The 21,698-nt window shown below is 38.9% G+C and overlaps 1 protein-coding gene across 1 annotated transcript in view; it reads right to left on the minus strand.

Annotated features, from left to right (window-relative positions):
- CDC73 (cell division cycle 73) overlaps nt 1-21,698 on the minus strand; it is a 101,575-nt gene that overhangs the window by 49,095 nt on the left and 30,782 nt on the right. The window lies entirely within an intron of this gene.

Below are 21,698 nucleotides of genomic sequence, written 5' to 3' on the forward strand. Positions count from 1 at the left end.
TGGCACTTCCCAGCTCCACTGCGATGCACTTGATTTTACCAACTCTGGCTAGTCCTAAATGCTCTTCTGGCTCCTGGGTGTAGTCCAAGAGGTTAATGCTAAACCTTAAATAGTTTGGCACTGGAATCATCAAGTTTGGCAGCCAAACCACCTCTTGGGTGCTGGGCTTTGGAGCTCCTACACGATGCTGATCTGCCCAAGCTTGGCAGAACCACAGCACAATGCCCACGAGTTCAGCATACCAAACCTCCTGCTACTCACAGGACTAGTGAGGAGCACCAGAATGCTCAATAAAAAGCCATTCTTAATGCCCTTTTAAGGGTCCAACGTGATTTTTTAAATTTGTATTAATGTTTGGGTGTAAGTTGAAACTACTCTATAAACATACTTGAATCCTTATCAAGATGGTCAAAGGCTACTAAAAACATTTGCATCCAAGTACTGTTTTCTTACACAGTTTGTCGCAAAGCTTTCAGAAACAAAAGGGAATCATTTTGTATGATGAAATATGCAATTACAGAATGAATGCTTTACATTCTTTTCTCTGAATGTTTTACTGTTTTCTAGCTTGTGTTTAAGCTATTTGCTCACTCTACTAGAATATAAAAACAGTTCATGTTAAAAATAGTGCAATAATTATATCATTAAAAGCTTGGACAAGTTCTCTCACTTCATTTCCCCATACAGTAAGAAAAAAAAGCATCTTTCATTAGCAATAGCATACAAACTTGTAGCTAAAAACTCTAACATGTCTGCAATGCAGTAAAAAAAAAGGATATAACTATTCATTGAATACAGAAGTACAAGAGTTTGTATAATACTTGCTTTAAATGTTTTTACTTCTCTGTATGTCTGCTTCAGGTTGAAAACAAATATAAAAAGTCATAATGGCTCAAAAGTTATGATGGGAGAAAAAAATCGTGACATCCTCAGCACCATTATTCTGGCAAAAAACAAATCTTAGAAAAGGTGGCCTGGTAACAAGAACCAGAAATTGGGATTCCATCATTTTCCCATATTTATTGAACTTTCAGCTTAATTAAGATTTGCACCTGGATACTACAGGACCAAAAGGAAGTCCCACAAAAAAAAGTTGTTATTGAACAACAGAACTTGTTCCTTTCACGTCTCCAGTCAAATCAGTGCTATGAGGTATTTTCACATCCCACACCAATAGAATTAAGAATGGAAAACCTGCAACTACAGCTTTTGGTGTAGCAGAACTGATCCTATCCCCAGTCACTGAGAAATCTTTCATGGGTAAAGTTTGCAGTTGTTCTAAATTTTAAAAATTACATGTCAAGGTACTTCCAAGCATCAGTGGTTGTTCTGAGAGAAAATTCAGTGCCCACTAAGACCTTCACTTAAATTTATAAACTTAAATTATGGGATGGCAGTGATCTAGAAGAGATGAGACAGACTGCTTTTCAGGTTAACCTTACTAGAACAGCAATTTAGAATCTGCTTTTCTTTGCAGTGCAGTAATATTAAACGTGTCAGTCCTCATTTACAAAACATTTTCAGAATATATCAACATGTTAAGACATGCATTAACTGTCTCCAAGGCCAGGCTAAATCAGGCACTGGAGGGGAGGGAAGCACCTAAAGGCCATTACTTTAGAACCGCCTCCCTCTTCCCACTTATTTTCCTGCTATGTTATCACAGTCCTAATCACACATCAATCTAAAATACCTACATAATCCCACAGGGCAAGAAAACCTTTTCCCTTGAAGGAATGATCATTGCAATGTATGATTCCTCCAAGGAAACTTCCTAGGAGGAAATGAAAGGGAGAGGGAAGATGCTCATATAGGAGCTACTGTTTCTTCCATTTGTGCTTTTGGAAAAAAGCAGGCTTGTAACTGATTTGCAAAAACAACACCTGTTGTTGCCATATTTTCCCAATTTCAGATGCTATTTCTCAATCCCTCTTTTGCTGTCAAATAGCACAAATAAGCAAATATTGGACAATCACTCAGTTACACTGTGAGAACTGCACCTCTCAGTGAAGAGCATTATTGTCCTTTTCATTTCAGATTGTCCTTCCAAAGCAGGATGTGACTCAGGGCACAGTACCACCCCTTTGCTCAGCACATGTACTGGACATGGCACTGGCTGTTCTTCCTGCAGATCCCATCTCCAGCCCCCCCTGCCCTTGCCCAGCCAGTCCATGGGCAGCCCCAGGGAAGCAGGGAGGCAGAGGAGCTGCATGACCAGCTCTGAAATGCTGCACTGTGCAAATGTAGGTCAGCAAGGACAGGACGTGGGCTCTGCTTTGTACCAAGAGTGAAGGCAAAGGTTTTCCAGGGCAGGAGGCTGGGGGAGGGCTCTGGAAAACAACTTCTTGCAGCAAGTCAGTGAAAAAGGAGCTTGAATGTCAGAAAACAGAAGAGTGAAACTAAAAATGCACAGCTGATGAACACCACACAGGTTGGAAACACAGGGCAGGCTCAGTGGCAGGGAAAAGCGTTAGAAGTGAGGCCAAATGAGAAAGCAGGATCTGGAATTCTAGTCATAAGTGTTCACACTTCTGCACTTAGGGAAGATTTACAAACGAGGTAAATCCATTCTTCTAACAAAATGTTTCGTTTGTGACTGCAGTGTGTGTGCTTTTTAAAGCCCAAACCAAATTCCAAGTTGTGACACCATGGCATGAACAGCAGCAGATCAGTAACTCCACAGAGAGTACTTTACACATAGTACATGGCAAACCATGAGCAAATGAGATCACTTGTGCCTAGGATTTGTATTTCACCTTCACACAAAGAGTTAAATTCAGCCTTCATTTGTTCCAGCTCAAAAGAAACAGAGCCTGCTACAATATGGTACCTTCCTTTCACAGTTAAAAGACTGCAAAGGAATTTAACTGAATATGGGATATGGATGAACATTACCACGTTGCTTTTCTGATATTGCCATGGCAACAGTTACAAGAGCTCTCTTAAGCATTTAAATCTGACAGTTTTCCTGATAACACTGAATGATAGTAATGATGCATTTTGGTTCATCAGCTAACTGCTCTATAACCACAGGGTGTGAACCATTCCCTTCACTTTTCTCAAGACTGTGCTTTTGGTCAAAAGGTTCTGACCAAGACAGTAACCTTGAATTACCACTTAAAAAAAAGTCCCCCTAGCTCAGGGAGTACTCGTGGCTTAAAGCTTTATACACTCTCAAAGGTTTCCATGTGAATGTTTAAGTTGTGCAATATACAGGGTGGAGAAGTCAAGGCTGCTAAAAGCTTTGATGGGATTTTTCTCAAAGGGCTTTCATTAGCCTGGGAAGGCTGGAGGAAATATCCCACTTTCTGAAGGGTGAATTGCTGCTGACCTTCAACATGTCATTTGCTCAAGAAAAGAGGAGGAGGAAAAAACTGGTGTTTTTATACAATCTTTATCAGTTTGTAACCATCACACACTTTTTTAAATAACAAAAGACTGCAAGTTGTTCTGCCTCAGTGAGGCCAAAGGGCACTGAGGAATCCACAGTGTGCTCTGAGGACAAGGGCATCACAGCAGTGCCTCCACCTCCTATTAGCCCATTTAGCTTTAGTTAATAATAAGTGGCATTTCAGCTGTTTAATAGGAATATTCTGTGAAGCACTCACTCAGATCCCCAGATGCTCAGTGTGGGCATAATGGAGAAGTCTCTTTTTCTTTACCTCATTAAAAAGTGAAGTGTGTGAAACATGTTTGTCATCCTAACATTTTAAGGATACCAGCTTTGATAATGTCTTGCAATGTATTCAACTAAAAAAGATTAAGATACTGAAAACAGTGTGAAATCTTTAAAAATTTCCCAAGATGACAAAAATTCAGATTTCAGAAGAAAAAGTTATGCTTGCAAATATCTAAGAGAGAAATCTTTTCAACACAAAAAAAGTCCTCAGAAGGTAAAGTATTCCCAGTTCTTTTGCTGCTAACACTTCTTCAAGTTTTATACTAAATTAAAAATTAAAAACATCCATACCATCCTAAAACCACCAAATCCCTTCACACTCTTGAAAAACCACAACCTCACCACATCTTTTCTTCTGGAAAGGCCAAGTGCTCCCACATCTCAATCAGGCTCAAAGTTTATAACGAGAAAAACCAACTGCCACAAGAAATCCTTTGTTAATAAAATACCAGACAAGACACAGAGGGAAACTAAAATCTTCCTCACTGCCTTTCCTAAATATTTAACATACCCTACCTAAGAACTATTTTGAGAATAAGAATAACCTACAATCTTGCAAGTTTCATTCAGGATTTGTATCACTGTCATCACTTTCAAAAGAAGCATCAATTTATGTCACATTTTAAACTTGTTTTGCCCTGACATGCAGGTTGATACAAGATGACAACACAAAAAAAGTAACACTGGAAAGTACCATCTGTGACTCAGTCAAAAATTTAGTGCTGCTACTTAATGCAAATGCCAGTCCTTTTATAGGCATTCTTTCAAAGTCCACCTAGACATCGATTTTTGCTGCCATAAAAACTCAGCTCAATTATCCAGCCTTCTAAATGAAGAGAACCAATTTCCCATTGCATCATCTTTAACTAATCTAAAATGTTGTATTTTACTGACTGGGTTTTAGTGCAGAAAAGAATAACATTTTTATGTCCCAAACATGTAAAGGAATGAGACAATTCAGAGGTGCTCTTCATGTTACTCAAGACTCTAAAATAATAGTAAATAACTCATACATAGCTGAGGCAACAACTGACACCTCTATTGCTCAAAAAGCAAATTACAAAGCTTATACAGTGAGGTATACCAATGGGAAAAAGCAAAAACCAACCAAAATCCAGCAAACCCCCAGAAATCACCTTATTGTTATATAGATGTATCTTCAACAGTAAAGTATTTTCAATAATACCTCTATTTATGGTGTGACAAAATTCTGTCTTCCAAATCTGAAATCATTTTTAAAACCTGATGTAGCAGTTTGCTTGTATTATTTGATCAAATTTCACATGATTTAACTAATTTGGAAGTTATCCAGATTAATTGAGAAACCTAGTCTTTTCCATGAATTCTCAAAATGGTAAAAAAAACAAATTAGGCAAGAATGATAGATAATCACAATTCTTTTACTTTACAAAAAAATAAATTTTTTTCTCAGTTAAAAGCTGTAGTCACTACTGCCTACTATCCAGCTGTGAAATATCCCCTTTTAAAAAAGCAGCCAAATCTGTTTGCTACATCCATCAAAGGTATGATTTTTTTTTCCTAACCAAAATTCAGTTGAGAAATGGATGCTGCAAACAACTTCAGATAACCAGCTTTCATTAATGTTAATAAAGGAATGACAGCCCTGTGACAATAGTTTGGAGGCACTAAGCCTGAATGAAATATAATGCTGTCCTAGTCATTAACAAGTGCACTGCCTGGATCCCTCAAACATTTTAATTTTCTTTTTTTTCCCTTGCACCATTTTCATATTTTCTACTAGAAGAAGTTAAGTAATTTGAATGATTTATTGTCCAAATTTCATGCTAGCAGAGCAGAATAGAAAAACAAGAATAAACTACACAATGAAGTTTCTTCCCTACCCATCCTCCTATTCATTAAAAAGAATTTACACCCATGAGCACACTTTCGTTAAGTAGCATCTTCTGCACACATTCCATAATTTGAGAGTTTTATGAAACACTACTTGGGTTTTGCCTGTGAGACTTCTTATGACAACCAGTCAAGTTTTAATGTTTTACCTCTTCCAATTCGGTAAGGAAAAACACCTATAAACCTTGGATTATTTTTTTTCATTGTAAATATTTTACATGGAATAGTGGGGTTTTTCCCCCATTTCTTATCACAATATTCTCCTGGACTTATAGTGTTAGCACCTGAAGCACTGACATTGTCCCTGAATTCATCAGACCCTGATTTACCCATAGAACAGATAAATCACAGCATGTTCATGACACAACAGATGATCAGGAGCATTAAGTGTTGCTTCTTTTTTTCTCACACCAATGGAATTGCAGCAAGCAGTCCCTGGATGATAGATCCTGGCTAGAACACAGCAAAGTTCTTCTGCTCCAGTCCCAAGTGCAGCCATTTCAGCACACACAGCTATAATCCAGTTGAAATGGAACATAAATTGCAGTTGGACAATGCTCACACTCTGAAAGGATGGACACTTCTTCACAGCTTGTCTGGGCAACCTGTTCCAGTCCCCACCACCCCCACAGGGAAGAATTTCTTCCTGACATTGAATCGCAATCTGAATCTCCTCTCTGAGTTGATTTCAACTGTTCTCCCTTGTCCTGTCACTGTGTGCCCTTGTCAAAAGGCATTCTCCCTCTTTCCTACAAGCCCTCTTTGAGGAAGGCTGCAGTGGGGTTCCCCCAGAGCCTTCTGCAGCTGTCAGTCTGTCCTGGAGCAGAGCAGCTCCAGCCCCACGAGCACGTTCAGGACCTGCTCTAGGAGGCCCAGCATGTCTGTCCTACGCAGGCACTGCAGAGCTGGATGAGCGCTGCACGTGGGGTCTCACAAAGGAACAATCCCTCCTTCACCTCTGCCCCCCTGCTTGTGACACAGCCCAGGATTCACTTCGCCTTCTGGGCTGGGAGTGCACACTGTTGGTTCATGCCCAGCTTTTCATCCACCAGAACCCCAACTCCTTCTCTCAGCATGGACTGCCCCAGCCCAGTGCAGCACCTTCTGCACTTGCTTAAGGGCCTTGCTGAACCTCATTCTCTTCATCATGTTCAGTTGTGTAACCCAAGGTGCTGGACAATTTCCTTTTTGTGGGGTTTTTTTTGGTGACACTTTAAGATTTGAGCAAAAATAGCTTTACATATTTGCTGAACATATTTCACACTGGCTTTGTCAGTTACTTGAAGTGAAAAATTATGACAATGAGATGTGTTGCCATAGGAAAAAAAAAAAAAAAAAAAGGCTGCCTCCCACCACAGCCACCTAAATCATTTGGCACTTCATTTGTTTCAGTGGCCAATACAGATAAGAATGTGTTTGTCCCTGGATTTGGGAAGTCAAAAAAAAAATTCCAACTGTCAATAAAGCTTTCTTTTCTTGTTGTCCTGTTTCTCTTTTACAACTACCTCTTCACAGCTAGAGGTTTTGTCAAGTTATCAGAGATGCTGTAACCCACTAGAAGCGAGTCTTTGCAAGATGCAATATGAAAAATGAAGCATTTTCTATACAAAACCCATAACAATCTCCCTCCTCACCCAAACACCTCAAAAACACATTAAACACTCATTCTCAGAGAAACTTCTAACCAGTCCTTCTGAACAAGTGAACACTAACTCCCTAAAAACCAATGACTCCCAGAGACAACACAAACCTGTCTGTTTCTAATAAACACCAAACTACAATTTCTGAATTTTCTACAGAACATTTTCAAAGCTTACTAATAACATTTAGTCTTTTAGAGAACTGATCATATATTGCAGATCAACTCTTTACTCAACAATGGCATCAGACGATATTAGAGCAAATCAAAATTACTTGTTTCAAAAAAACCTAAATAGAAATAAATGTTGATTAGGACCTGCTACTACCAGTACTCCCTCCCTAAGCAGTTGGTAAAATTTAGCCAACTAGTCACAGAAATGTTACCCAAGTTTTCCCATTTACTGAAAAATATAAGGCCAGGATATTTTACTGAAAAATATACACAGTTTCAACTATGGGGATGTTGTAATCTAGGACTGTACCATCCTCCAGACCAGCAGAATAGGAGCAGAAATTATCAGTACATTTATTCTGCTGCTGCTAACTGCATTAAATGGAAAATATTTTTAAAACCCAGTAGAAATCCTTTAGAATAATGGACAGTAATTACAAACTTTGTAAGTTGTGACACTTGAGTAAGTATTGCACAGTACATCTCTTTCTATTAAACAGGGAGATAAAAGATGCAAAACCCACAAACTCATACTTCAGGGGAAATACACAGGCAAGACAAGCACTTGAAAGAGAAAATATTCTGCCCTAAAGAGCTTATGTAAGCAAATAAGTGGACAAATTTTAAGTGGTAGGCTTCAATTCATCAGTTTAAGTACTGGAAATGAGTGTTTTTTCTTGTATAATGACAATTGAGGTAAAGTGTGAAAGCACTGACTATGCCCAAAAATAAACAGCCTATTAAGCATCCACAGCAATTTAATTTCCTATTCCTTTCTCAACTTAAACACCCCAAACATAAAACCAAAAGCAAAACAAATTACCCTTGTGCTTGCCAACCAAAATAAAACCCAAAGTTAAAAATACCTTTACAATTTTTAACTCTCTCTATAAATACACACAGAACAAGTGCATTATGGAAAACTTAGAAGGTTTTCAATTTCCTGCTGGATGTCCAGGAGATCCAGAGGATCCTGAACTGTGCCTTGTGGAAAACATGCAGGCTCTGCAGGTTAGTTAATAAATCAAGGGCTCTGTGTAACCCAGCCATCAGTGCCTGCAGTGAAGAGCAGCAAGTGAATTTTATTTGTGGTCCTGGTGCAGATCACATCTGCAATCCCATGTAGGCTACACACAGCCCTAAGGAATGGGACCCCAGCAAGCAGAGGAGCAGCAATCACAGTCTGGGCAAGCTGCTCCCAAACTTCGTGGGAGAACAAAGATCTGAAGGTTTATCAAGATTCAGGGAAAGGTGAGAAGTCAAAACATATTAATTTAAATGAACTGAAATCCCATGTGAGTTTGCCAATGCAGGAGTAAATTGGCCTTCACTCACTGTAAAGCAAGGAAATTAAACTACATACAGCTCACTAAATTAATTTTATTCCTAAAGACATCACCAGCCAATGGCAATTTAATGCATTATAACTTATGAATGTTGATGTTGAACACTTTGGTAATTTGCTTTAATTTGCTTGAGTGCCTTGATCTAGATATAGCCTTAAGGAAAACTTGTATATTGCCATTTTAGATTGCATCATCCATTGTATTAAGGAGAAAAGGTTGATTGTGAATGGCAGAACTATGAAGTACTTGCTTCAACAGGAAAATACAGACCATTATTGAAGCCTCTCAACTTCCTAACAACTCCCAGCCATGCTCAGGTGGCAACAGCTCCACCCTGCAAAGTCCTGATGTGTTTCATTACAAATGAAATATGAATTAAGATTTTAATCCATTGAAACAAATCCTGCTACAACAGAAATCTGGGAGGCATTTCCACAAGGTCTTCAAGCCCCTGAAGGTCACTGACTGACAGAGACACCAAGGCTACCAGGAAGAACCACAGTCATGTTTCAGACACAGGGAGGGCTTTTTTCACCCCAAAGCCTTACACAGCTATTTTTTTAATTGTATTTTGTGTGAGCACAAAGGCACCTCCAGAAACCTATTCATTTGTCACAAAATCCCTTAACAAGCCTGGAATCCAGGAGGATCCAGAGATGAGAAAGGAAGTAACTTGTCATTTTAAATTATTTTATAGCTCCCAGGTCAGCACCAGGCTGGAGGCCACCACAGAGAGATGAGACTCCACAATCAGTTCATTCCAGGAAAAGAATTCTGTGAATTCTCCTAGAAAGCACACAGGGTCCACCATGAGTTTCTCCCACAGGAGCTTGCTCATAAGGAGTAAGCCAGACCGCAGCCAGGGCTTTATCAACAGAAAATAAAAACACTAGAATATTAAGCAAAAGAACTGAAAACTAAACTACATAAAATTAACTGAGATATAAATCATGCAAGAAAAATCCAAGTTTTAAACATTTAAAAGTGAAAAACAAAGAAGTAAAAAGCAAATAAAATTCACAGTAACACCTACATTTATCCTGAAGCATAACAGATTCACTACAAATCAGTGTTGGAGTAAAAGAACTGCTAATACATCAACCCAGAATACATCTTTATTTTTCCAGCAAGATAATGTCAAAGAGCACATAAAATGTATTACAGAAAGGTATAAATGCCTTTCTGCAATTTAACTAGAAGCAAAACATTCCCTCCCACCACCATTATCTTCAGACTTGCCAGAGAAGCTCATGCTACTTCCTTCACCCCTGAGAAAATCAAACATCTGCCCACCCCATCAGCTTTTAATCTTCTTATGGACAGAATTAATTTAGCTTCCTTCTGGGGAATGTGATGGGAGAGAAAACTGGCCAAGCCTATTTGAGCCAAAGTCAGTCTTTTGTTTAAAGGAGAAAAAAGAGAAAGAGAGGGGAGGAGAGGGGAAAAAAAATCATCATAAGCTGTGAGCACTCTTTAGTTATGCCATAATTATTAAGTATCAATACATTCCTATGCATTTTACCATAGTTTAAATATGACTTCACTAAAGAAACACCACTTTAGTGAACATATGGCAAAAACTTCCTGAAGTATGCCAAAGATTAAATGTCAGGGTAATCAATCACTTCCATTCCACTTAGGAGAGGCATCAGAAAAAGTTACATTATTTTATTAAAGGTATGATTTTTATTCATACCTGAAAACTTTCACAAATATTAGTATACTAATATTAGGAACACTATCCTAATGTTTAACTTTAATCCATTCTGGATCTTAACCTGGAGGAAGTTGAGTATTTATTACCTTTTAAATTCTATTTCTCTCAAATCCATATAAAGGAGTAATAAAATAATAGTTGAAAATATTTTCTGTGTACTGCAAATTTCCACCTATAAAAAGTTCCCTGAGTATGGATTACTGTTATGGCACTCATTCTTGAAAATTATCTAATACCCACATTCATATTTGAAAAGCTTACAATTCAGTGTTTGGCATTACAAGCCACGTGCAGGCAGCTTTCCAGAGAAGAAAATAAAAGGACATTAAGAGTCCTGCTGAGCCCTGCCAGGGGAAGGAATATAAGAGACATACTGAGTCTGTGGTTTTGTTGTGCACTACAATAGCACACACATGCAAGCTACCCATATTAAATATTTAGCTCACCTTAGGTGAGCAAACTGCCTGATTAGGCATTTTCATTATTCTGAATGGGAACTGTAACAAACCAGCAAAAATAGTTTTCCAAAAGATTTCAGCTATGAACAAGGACGTTGATTTACTTATTACAACTTCACCTTTGAAATCTGAGCCAGCTATAAACCTACCCTTTAAAATCAGGTCTAACATTCAGGCAGTTCAGAGACCCTTTAGATTTTAATTTCTAATACAGCATTAAAATCCATTTAGGATTTTAATACGTATTTCACTACTTTAATCTGCATTTCACCTGCTGTTCATGTCCAGATATTTTGGAAGCTTTTTCTTGACATTATTTTCCAGACATAATTACAGATATGAAAGCTACTATAAAAATCATTATTTGCTACAGCACACATCATCACCCTAAAACAGAATGGCTTTTATAGACCCAGATGAGGTAGCTGCATATATGCACTGTATATTATAATATATTCTATGTATTATTAGCTACAAAATATTTGTCTTAAGACATTATTAAGCCCTCTCCATCCACAAGTCTTGTTAGTTAGCAACCATGATAAAACACAATTGATCAGGCAGGTTATCAGCTTTAATGCTGACTGTATTCCATTTTTATTTCAGTTATATGTAAATCTGTTTGCCTGATTTACACCAGAGGTAACTGGGAAGTGGGGCTGATGGATAGTGCTGCATAATAGCAGCACCCTCAAGTCTCCTATGCTAAAGCAAAAGCAGAGCTGGTTTTTTCCCTGCCTCGGCAAACCCCACCTCTTCTCAGTCTGCTTCTGTAACACTCCCTCCCTTCTCCCACAGTATGGTTCCAAACTACTTCCCAATTTCAATAAAACCTGGAGAAAAGTTATTGCCTTTGTCAACTCTTATGAAAATTGCTGGCCAGGGAAATTAAAGCCTCGAATTACTGCTCCCAGGGAGTGAAAGGCAGGCAGTGCTTTCTCTGTGTCTCCTCAAAACAAGCACCAAGCCACCCAAAATCCCCCATCTGTAACTCAGCAGCTGCACTTCCCTCCAGGCCAAGGGAGGGCACAAGGAGACACTCAGCTCACTTGAAGAAATCTAGCATTTTTAACAATATTCTAAATTAAAAGTACTATGAATTTACAGCCAGTAGACTGACAGTTAACTACATGCCAACTTATCACAGCACTACATCACTTTGCTTAGTCACACCAAGTTTTCCTTCACACTTGAACTGAATTTTAAAAGCCTATCTGTTGCTCATGCACAAAACTGACTCATATATCTTCATGGAGAGACAGAAAGGAAGAGATTTAAATTCCAAAAATACATCCTAAGTTTCTTAACGCAGCAAACCAGTTGAATAGTTGGACTTCCTAAACCTTAATGTGCCAAATGCAATGGAAATGTAAGATGAAATAAAAACATGCTTTGTTAATATTCATGCTGTATAAAGTCTAACTAACAGTTTTAGAGGTGTGAGGAACAAGTGAGTGGGAATTGGATTTCACAAAGTATTACCTGAATTGATATTATGATGTTGTTAATATTAAGATAATAATTTATGTTATCAAGTGGTTAATGTTGTTACAATAGCCCAGTTGTGAAATTGGTTTTCACGAGGACAGCACGGTTTGGTGTGCTGCAATGTGGGTACACAAGTTTGCACTGGACAGACTGTTGCTAGCCAAACTTCTGAGACACGACCTGAAAGGAGGAGAATTTCATCCAATGAGGACCCTGATAACCACAGTGTTGAAACCACACCACTGCCAAAAGGAGTGACACAGGGTGAGACTATGTAAAACCAAAAGTAAATTTGCATAAAGCTGATGCAATATCAGGGGACAAAAGGTGAGGACACCATTTTGAGCACAAGCCTCCGGCATTTTGCAACACTCCCAGAACTGTCCCTTTTGCTTTGCTGATTTTTTTTTGTTCTCAATAAAACTTCTATAACTCATTCCCATTTGGGGTCTGGGTCATTTATAACAATAGGCCAGCTAATGAAATGATTATTTGTAAAAAATACAGTTGTTCTCATAGTTATTAATAAATTTCTTTCAATTTACCAAGTGCCTTAGATAAATTTGACATTTCAAGTACATTGGACAAACCTTCATTATTCAAAACAGTTAAGTACTACAGATGCATAGATCCAAGGTTAGCCTGTTACATTTAAAAAAAAATTAAAATGTTTGTCTCTCAAAGAAATTTGCATTCAGGCTACACATTTATTGATTCACAAAGGTAAGGAACCAGATTTATTTTTACCAGATCACCTTCTTCACTGTTAAGTCCCATTTGCACGAGGCTCGTGTTACTTAGAAAAGTCCCAAACCGAAAATCTCCAGAAAATCCCACAAGCCTTTTGGGAACAAAGAGGGCCAACAGAGAAAGTGGTGAATGAGAATTAAACCAGCCAATTCATCATTCAGAGCCTGCCTACATGCACTTGCGTACACACACATCTCACCTCAACTCCCTCAGCTCAGCTGAGTTTGAGATGAATAAAGAGCCAGGAACCACCCTGGCAGCAGCAGTGATGTGAGTGGTGTCAGCACTAGCATATTGCTCAGTGCAAGCACAAATCCAGCTCCAGATGGCAGCCCAGCAGCCCACAGGCACAGGTACACTCCAGGAGGAATGAGCACTGCTGCCCCAATGCCAGGTGAGTGAGCCATAACTAATGCAGAGTTCATTATTTGGCCTTTACAGTCATTTACTTCATGAGAAAGCCTGCACTGAACAGACTTAGCCAGAACCACCAGGAGCAAACCTGAGTAAGTCAGGACTTTGCCTACAGACATCCTAAAAGTGAGGATGCTGATTCAACAGCAATAGTGTGGCTGCACAAAGGACACAGGCAGATTAACACCTGCATTTAGATGGAACACTAAAAGCTCACAAATTTTGAGACCCAAATATAATCACTCTTAATTAATTACCTTCTTAAATGGTGCAAGAAGGAACTGCTAAAAAAGCTTAAAAATATGCTCTATTTTGCTGTTCTAACTGGATCTTCTCATTGGTTATGTTGCACTACCTGGAAATAGTTCCCAATGACATCACTTTTAATCCATCCCCCAAAGGACTAAGAACCGGGGCTCTTGTCTCAGCATTCCATCAACATTTGCCCCTAAAATTCTAAGTTCTGAGCTCTGCAGGTCTAATGCACTTAGAAAAGACTATCTTTGCCTTACACATTCTGACTGAAGAACTGAAGAACACCTGCCCATACCACACTGCTGTAATAACTCTGTACCTGTGAACAAAATCTGCCACATTGAGATAGAGACACCCTCTGGTATCACACACTCCCAGCCACATACTGAAAGAATTCAACAGAAGGGAAAAAACCTCAACTAAACAACAAAATAAACCCACAAGTGCAAGAAAAAGGAAAGAAAGTGGACCTTTAAAAGAACAACACCAGAACACAGTCCACAAATTGAAACAACAGTCCTTAAGTGTGTTCAAAGAGGGCAACAGTAAGGAGTAAGCACAGAATGTATAAAAATAATTATAAACAAATCATGAAGGAGAGTGAGCTCTAGCTTAACTAAGTAGCAGTAAATGGCATGAGTGAGATGTACATGAGCCTGGGCTCAGGCAGTTCCTATGGAAATTGCTAAGGTAACAAGCTACCCTACTTTCCAAGCTCAGAAGAAGGTATGACTACAACACTAAGTTAGTTATAAGCAAGTACTCCGAGCAGAAAAAGCAGAAAACATGTTTCACAAATAATGAATTCTACTTTACTCTATTGCAAGCAAACAACTAAACAGTAAAGTGTCACAGGGCCTAATGACAATGGTATAATCTCAAAAACTGACCAGAGAAGGAAATCTTGACTCAGTTCTCACATCAGTTACATGAATTACTCAGATGATTGTTAAATTCTTTAATTGTAATCTTGATTTAGTTACTGTATTATAAATTGCAAAGTGTGCTAGAAACCTTCAAAACTTTGTTAAAACTAATTGCAAGACAAGAGGATGGCTACCCATAACCTGCAGGGAGGAGGAGATCTGTTAGAGTGAATTATTTTTTGATGCCCCATCTGGCACATGCTCATTTCTACTGGGTCTGCAAGACCTTTACACCACCTTCTGTAGGTGGGAATAAATGACAACCCTACATAAGAGCAGAGTTGTTCTTTCCCCAGAACTGTCAGGTGAAGATGCAGCTGTTAGACATTCATGAGATGTTTGGAGATAATTTGCAGAGGGAAAGGTGTTGACCCAGTTGTTTAAAATAAGCTTGTGCAATGCATGATGTCTGATTGTTAAGAACTCTTAGGACAAAGTATAAAAATCTGTAGCTCAGGTTCAGTTGGTAGCACTGAGCAGCACCCTATAAAACTTTGATTACACACAAACCCATAGACCTGAGAAACACAAATGAACCTAAGCAGAATCCTATACAGGACTCAAGTAAAGGCGGACATGCAATCCAAAGAACACAAATAAAGTGTCCTAGGCAGTTTTATTTGGGGCTAGGTTTCCAAATGAGAGTGACTCCTGAAACATTTATAAAGGATCCCAGTCCTGGAGCACGGTATGTGCATGGCAGATGAGTTTCTCAGGGCATACCCCTAGGGCTGGCAAAGACACTCCTGTCATGCAGCTCTGGATCAAGACAGGTCTAGGAGGTCATCTCAGAGCTTACACCAAGCATGCCTGAGGCCCTCAAGCCTTTTTAAGTAAAGCTTCCAGGATGTCTAAAGCTCTCATTGAATGTATCCTCAGAAATGCTTTGGGTTGCCCTGTCTGGCTCCTCCATTCCAACCTCTCAGAATCAGAATCACAGAATAATGAGGTTGGAAGAGACCTCTAAAATCAGTCAATCCAACCCATGCCCTAACACCTCAACTAGACTATAGCACCAAGTGCCATGTCCAGGCTTTTTTTAAACACATCCAGAGATGGTGATTCTACCATCTCCCCGGGAAGAGCATTCCAGTGCTTTATTATCCTTTCAGTGAAAAATTTCTTCCTAATATCCAACCTACACAATGTAGCTTGAGACTGTGTCCTCTGGTTCTACCGGAGACCAACCCCACCTGTCTGCAGCCTCCCTTCAGGAAGGTGTAGAGAGCAGTGTGTTCACCTCTAAGCCTCCTCTTCTCCAGGCTAAACAGCTCCAGCTCCTTCAGGACCTGCCAGCCGAGCCAGGAGCACACAGAGCACTGCCACAGCTGAGCTGTGCACACAGCAGGGACCCAGGCACTGGCTCAGGGCAAGGCTGCACAGCTCCAGCTCCTGCTCCCTCTTGTTCAGCAGCACTCTGGTGCCACACAGCAATGCCTACCTTCCTGAGGCATGACTGATTGTACAACATCCCTGTCTTTAGCTGAATCTGCAGTTCTTAACCCCAACATGAAGGAAAAGCTATCAGAGGGAACAAACCAGGCAGTCATTGTGCAATGCAGTACAACAGTCAGATATCTTGGCACAGATGTACACAACTTACAATCCCAAAGAAAATGAGTGCACTATTATTCAACCTAACACATTTTCTTGAAAGCAGAATTTGTATGTGATTTTTCTTGGTCTGTATCAGCTTCACTATTTACACTAAAACTCTTTAAGGGAAAGCAATTTAATATTTGAAACACAACTGAGGCAATGAAATGCCAACCACTGAAACTGTTGTGTGGGCCTTAAATATAAAATACAGTAATAGTTCTTGGTTGCATTTTATCCACTCTCATTAGAGTAACACAGACACACAAAGCCTTCTTGTCTGCTGCCCCAAAGCAGTGTTAGGTTGTTGGCAGACTGTTCTGGAGAAACATCCATTTATCCAGCTAAAAGATTTTTTCAGTTCATGGTTCATGTCCTGGCCTTTAACCCTAATGGACCAAGGACCTCATGGGTATGTCTGGATTAGTTACAGAGCAGTGTACTTATGGTGAAAAATTATTTACAAACCCAATAAAAACAACTATCTACCTCAGGTATCATCTATGAAAAACATCTGCCCTCCATGCAAATCTATGTAGCTTTATGATTTTATATGATTACAATTTTCCTCACCTCCCCTTGCTGGTTAAAAACTGAATGGATGCACAGAGAGAATTCACAGAATGCTGCTCAGCCTGCAGAGGGGAGTGGGGGTGTAGGCAGGCTCTGTTGCACTCACATTGGGAATAATGACCACCTTATGCACAGGCTGCACAAAAATTATGTGGCACTTCAGAGCCTGTTTCAAACATTTCAAAGAGTCCATTGTTTTGCTGACTCCTCACTCAATCCCACTGTTCCCCAACACTTTAATGAGATTAGGACATGACACAGAAAACTGCTGATGTGGATAAGATGGTATCTCTCTTCCATCTCTAATATTAAAGATATATTGAGTTTTTATTTCTTTTTAAAAGCATTATTTATCTGAACACTGAGAGACAACATCCAACTCCACCATATGCTTCTAAACAGCCATTCTGTATTTTGGCACTGAATCACAAATTCCTCATGATCAATTATAGGATCCTGTGGATTCACCTCCTCACACAGAAGCATATCCATTTTCTTAAGTCTTTTATATAAAACACATGCACACACCATATTAATTGTTTCTGCCCAACCACTTCCTCTCCAGTGGCTCAGTCTGTAAAGTGCCATAATTTAGTCATTCCATTTGTTTATACCACACACTATTCCTTTGAAGATACACCAGAGGTGGTTAAACAACCTCTCAGTTAAAAAAACTACAGAGGTTGTACCCAGCTCAAAAGATTTTGAGGGCAATAACAGTAAAACCCTTTGATTAATTAATTCCCCAAATCTGATACTGACTGGAAAATGCTGTTGACCTTAAGGGTGCTGAACAAGTCTCCAGTTCTTCTGAAATTAGACATGCTTGTACTGTGGTTTACATAGGAACTCCTATTTAATTACTTGGTTTCTGCTAGGATTATGAAATGTATTTGTTGTAACTGAAATGTAGTGCATTTACTTTAATTATTGATACTCTCATGTGTTTATTCAGAGCACTTTTACCCAGATTTTGCTGTAAAGCCTGGCAGTGTACAATGGTAAGAAGGATCTTACTTTTGTCAGTTTGGAGGAAAAAAAAACCCTCAACTCAGAAGTACTGAAAATTTACACAGAATTTCTTACTTACAAAGTTTGAATATCCCACAAAAATTTGCATTTGAGTTTGTTATAAGTGAAGTGCCTCACTAACTATACTGATCATCCGGGTGGAGCTCCAGACTCTCTGGGAAGGCCACCAGCTCAGTCCTACAGGAGCTCTTGCACCTGCCTGTTCACTGAACAGAAGGGGAAGATGCCAACAGTAGCACTGGCTGCTCAGGAGTGCAGATGATCAATGACACAATCCATTGCTAGCAGCAAAAACCAAAGACAAAGGAAGCTCCCAAGCTTCAGCAGCCCTGAATGCTTAAGGAAACCCCAAGTTGAAAACAGGAATTTTTCCAGCAAACAAAGTAATTTCTACAAGGGCCCATTGTAGTGCTGTGCAGTTCTTGTTCACTTGAACACAAGTTTCAGCTGAATCCTGAATCACAGCTCCTGACCAGCCAGGGCACTCAGAACTGAGAGGAAATCACCCCACACAACTCCACAGCCTTTCATGCTATGTCTTTCTTTCATATTAAAGCCATGAGAACTCAAGGATAAAAGCACAAAGATGAGTGAAACCAGCATCACCATGACTATAATTGTAATGGATAGACAATTATTATTTGCAAGTGCACACAGTCAATACAAAGGATGCCCTCAGCTTGGAAGAATTTAGCTTTATCAGGTGCTCACAGAACAAGCAACTGCTTCCTATCCTGCCCTAGGTGCAGCTAACTGGTCTATTCTGATCTTTACATCTTGAGCTACACTAACAGTTAAATGCTTCACATATCCTACTTACAGAAATGAATAGTCCAAAATTCCATGTCATTGTATGTAAAAGGTGAGAGCCACCTTCGAGGCTTCCACCAGATGACACTGGCCTCCAAGCTAACATTAACCTTTAGAAAAGTAGGAGGCTAAAGCCCCAAATATGTCAAATTTACACAAGTAACAAAGAATCTTCAGAACATCAGCTTAAGCATCACCTCACACTGTGTGGTACAGAAATACAAACATACTTCTCTTCCAAAGATTGATCCACCTCAAACACCAAACTTTCCTGGATAAAAACCAGAAGTTGTTCTGCTGCACAGGGGATTATGCTTGGAAGTGAAGCCTGCAGGGAGAGCTGCAGGTTTTGCAAAGTCATGCTGAACAGTTTGCTACCTGAACTGCTGGGGAGCCAGCAGCAAGAGCCACCACCACTAGCTTATTTACTAATTTTCCAAAACATCATCAATCCAGGCAAACAGAAGGTGCCACAGGTATTAAAATAAGGAAAAAATATTTTTAAAAATCTTTCGGAGGAAAATGCCTTGCTATAAACAATTCCAGGTCCAGCATAATGAGATCATGCCTTCACAATAAAAATTCAATAAATAAGTCAGTTCTTCCTAAGAGGTAGTGTGCCAATCAAGCAAAAGCCCTGTTACAGGGAAGAACTGCCAGCAGCACAAGTTATTTTAGCTGACATGACTTCAGAAAAAGCCCACCATTCACCATCTGCTCTGGCACAAATTCTGAAAGCTAAGAAAGTTTCCAACATCACTGATGAAAAGAAAGCAGTCGAGATGAAGAAGTTTTTGTTTTGCTGTTAAAAAGAACAAGCATCTAGGACAGCTCACATTTCAGCAAGAACAAACACAAACATAAGTTTTGCACATTTCATTAAAATCATTTACAAAGAGTTACAGCAAGGCAGAGTGCCAGTGTAAGGAATATAACACAAAACAAAGAAACCTTTTACAAACTTTACAGGTGGGCAACTCCAAACAGTGGATCACTGCACACTGGAGTTAAGAACTCTAAGTTTTAGGGAATCTGACCACACTCCAGAAATACATTAATGGAAGCAAACACCACAGGAAAAATGGAGGAGCCATCATGTCATGGAGAACAATGGCATAAAAAAGAAGCTTTCAAGCATGAGCATCCATCTGGATATCAGAGGTTTGAAGTGAGCCTCTAATCAAGAGCTACCTAGAACTCTAAATTCCTTTGAAACGTTTGATGACTTCCTACAGGAATCATACCAATACTAAGAAGACAGCAATGAGATCATGCAGGTGAATGAATTCCAATCCTATCCCCCATATTGCTGTGATTTAGCCAATGAGTATAATGTACTTTCTCATTAAACACCATGGGGAAGTAATTACTTTCCCATTTCCTCCCTAATTTTGTCTAGCATAAAAAAAGATAAACTAACCATAAAAACCTTGAGTAAAAGCAAAATATGAAACTTGCCAAGTTTCATAGTTCCATAGTTTCATGGCAGGAGATTAACTATTCTCCACAAAAATATGATCTGACATTCAAGGTTTGAACTGAGTGGTCCATCACTATGACAAAGTTTAGACAAAACTGATGAACATATTTAACAGATTTATTTCTCCCCCATCTGAAACACAAAGCCAGAATGTCACTGCAATTTATGAATGAGCTAAATATTGAGGGCACCTTTTTAATAGTCTGGAAAATAAGGCTCCAAAAATCCCTCACCAGTTCTTTCTTAGACAAAAGCCAAGTAACAGATGGGGTTTTAATATTTCTCATGACACCAGATGATGCTTTATGTGCAGTCGTGCACTCTTAAACAGTTATTTCAAAAAATTCTGGTTTATGTTAAAAAAAGGTTTACTTGTAATTTAATATCTATTATATTTTCTCCCTAAATGGAAGAAACCAACAAGGACAGTTTAACAACCTCAAAACCCTAGGCAGTATGCTCAATCTATGAGTTAGAATTCCTAGAATAAAAAACCTTACTTATTTTATGATCTTAAAAAACTATATAATATTTAGAGTTAATGTGCATCCCTTCACTTTTACAGATTTTACACTTATAAGCTTAAAACATTTCGACATTTCTTCTTGACTATAATCTTGCTTTTCTCTTTCCTCTTTCTTTTTCCTCCCCACAGAGCAATTTAAACAGAACCCATTTATTAACCCATTTCAAATCCCTACCCCTTGAGGCAGGTATGATATCCCATAAAAACCTGGGTTTGCTATAACAACACTTTGGTTTCTCATAAAGCAACCCAAAATTCATGCAAAGTTCAAGAACAAACCTTCAGACATGACAGGTTATCTTTTTTCTTCATCCAATCAATTTCTGAACTCCTCTAAAAATTACACTATTTACTGCTAAATAGATTCTTTCATTAAATATTCCCTTCCATTTTCTTTTACAGTATCCTAAGTCACGAGGAGTTGGGAATAAAAAATTTGGGAAAGGACTTTTATCAAACAAAAAAACCTTTGAATATTTTTCAGAAATTTCTACTTAAGATCCTATTTTATGAGAAGGGCAAACTGGAAGTAGTGCATGGGTTTAGGAGAGTGTTTAGTGTTGTCTATTCATCACATTTCCATAGGTATGCAGCTGGCAAAAACCTTAATGAGGGCGCAGCTTTCTAGCATTTGTCATACTTACCAGCAGATCAAAATAGCATTTATCTGAGAGCATTCAACCCACTTGCACAAAAGCAGACAAACATTGGCCCAAGAAAGAAAAGGCAATCTGTTTGAGGGTCTCTCTTTCTCATCTGTGAGTGCTTCAGCTCCCACTGACAGCACTGTACAACCATACAATACAAGTCCATCTCACCAGGCTAGAAAGCTTTAACAGTAGTGCTGAGGTCTAAATCTTCCACCACCAAAAAATTTATTTTATCAAATGCAGAGTGGGAAACAGAGCAATACTCTAAAACCTGGGTTCATTACTTCAGTTTTCTGAGTATAGTTTTATCACT

This window comes from Molothrus aeneus, chromosome 9, assembly GCF_037042795.1.
Source record: "Molothrus aeneus isolate 106 chromosome 9, BPBGC_Maene_1.0, whole genome shotgun sequence".
NCBI lineage: Eukaryota > Metazoa > Chordata > Aves > Passeriformes > Icteridae > Molothrus > Molothrus aeneus.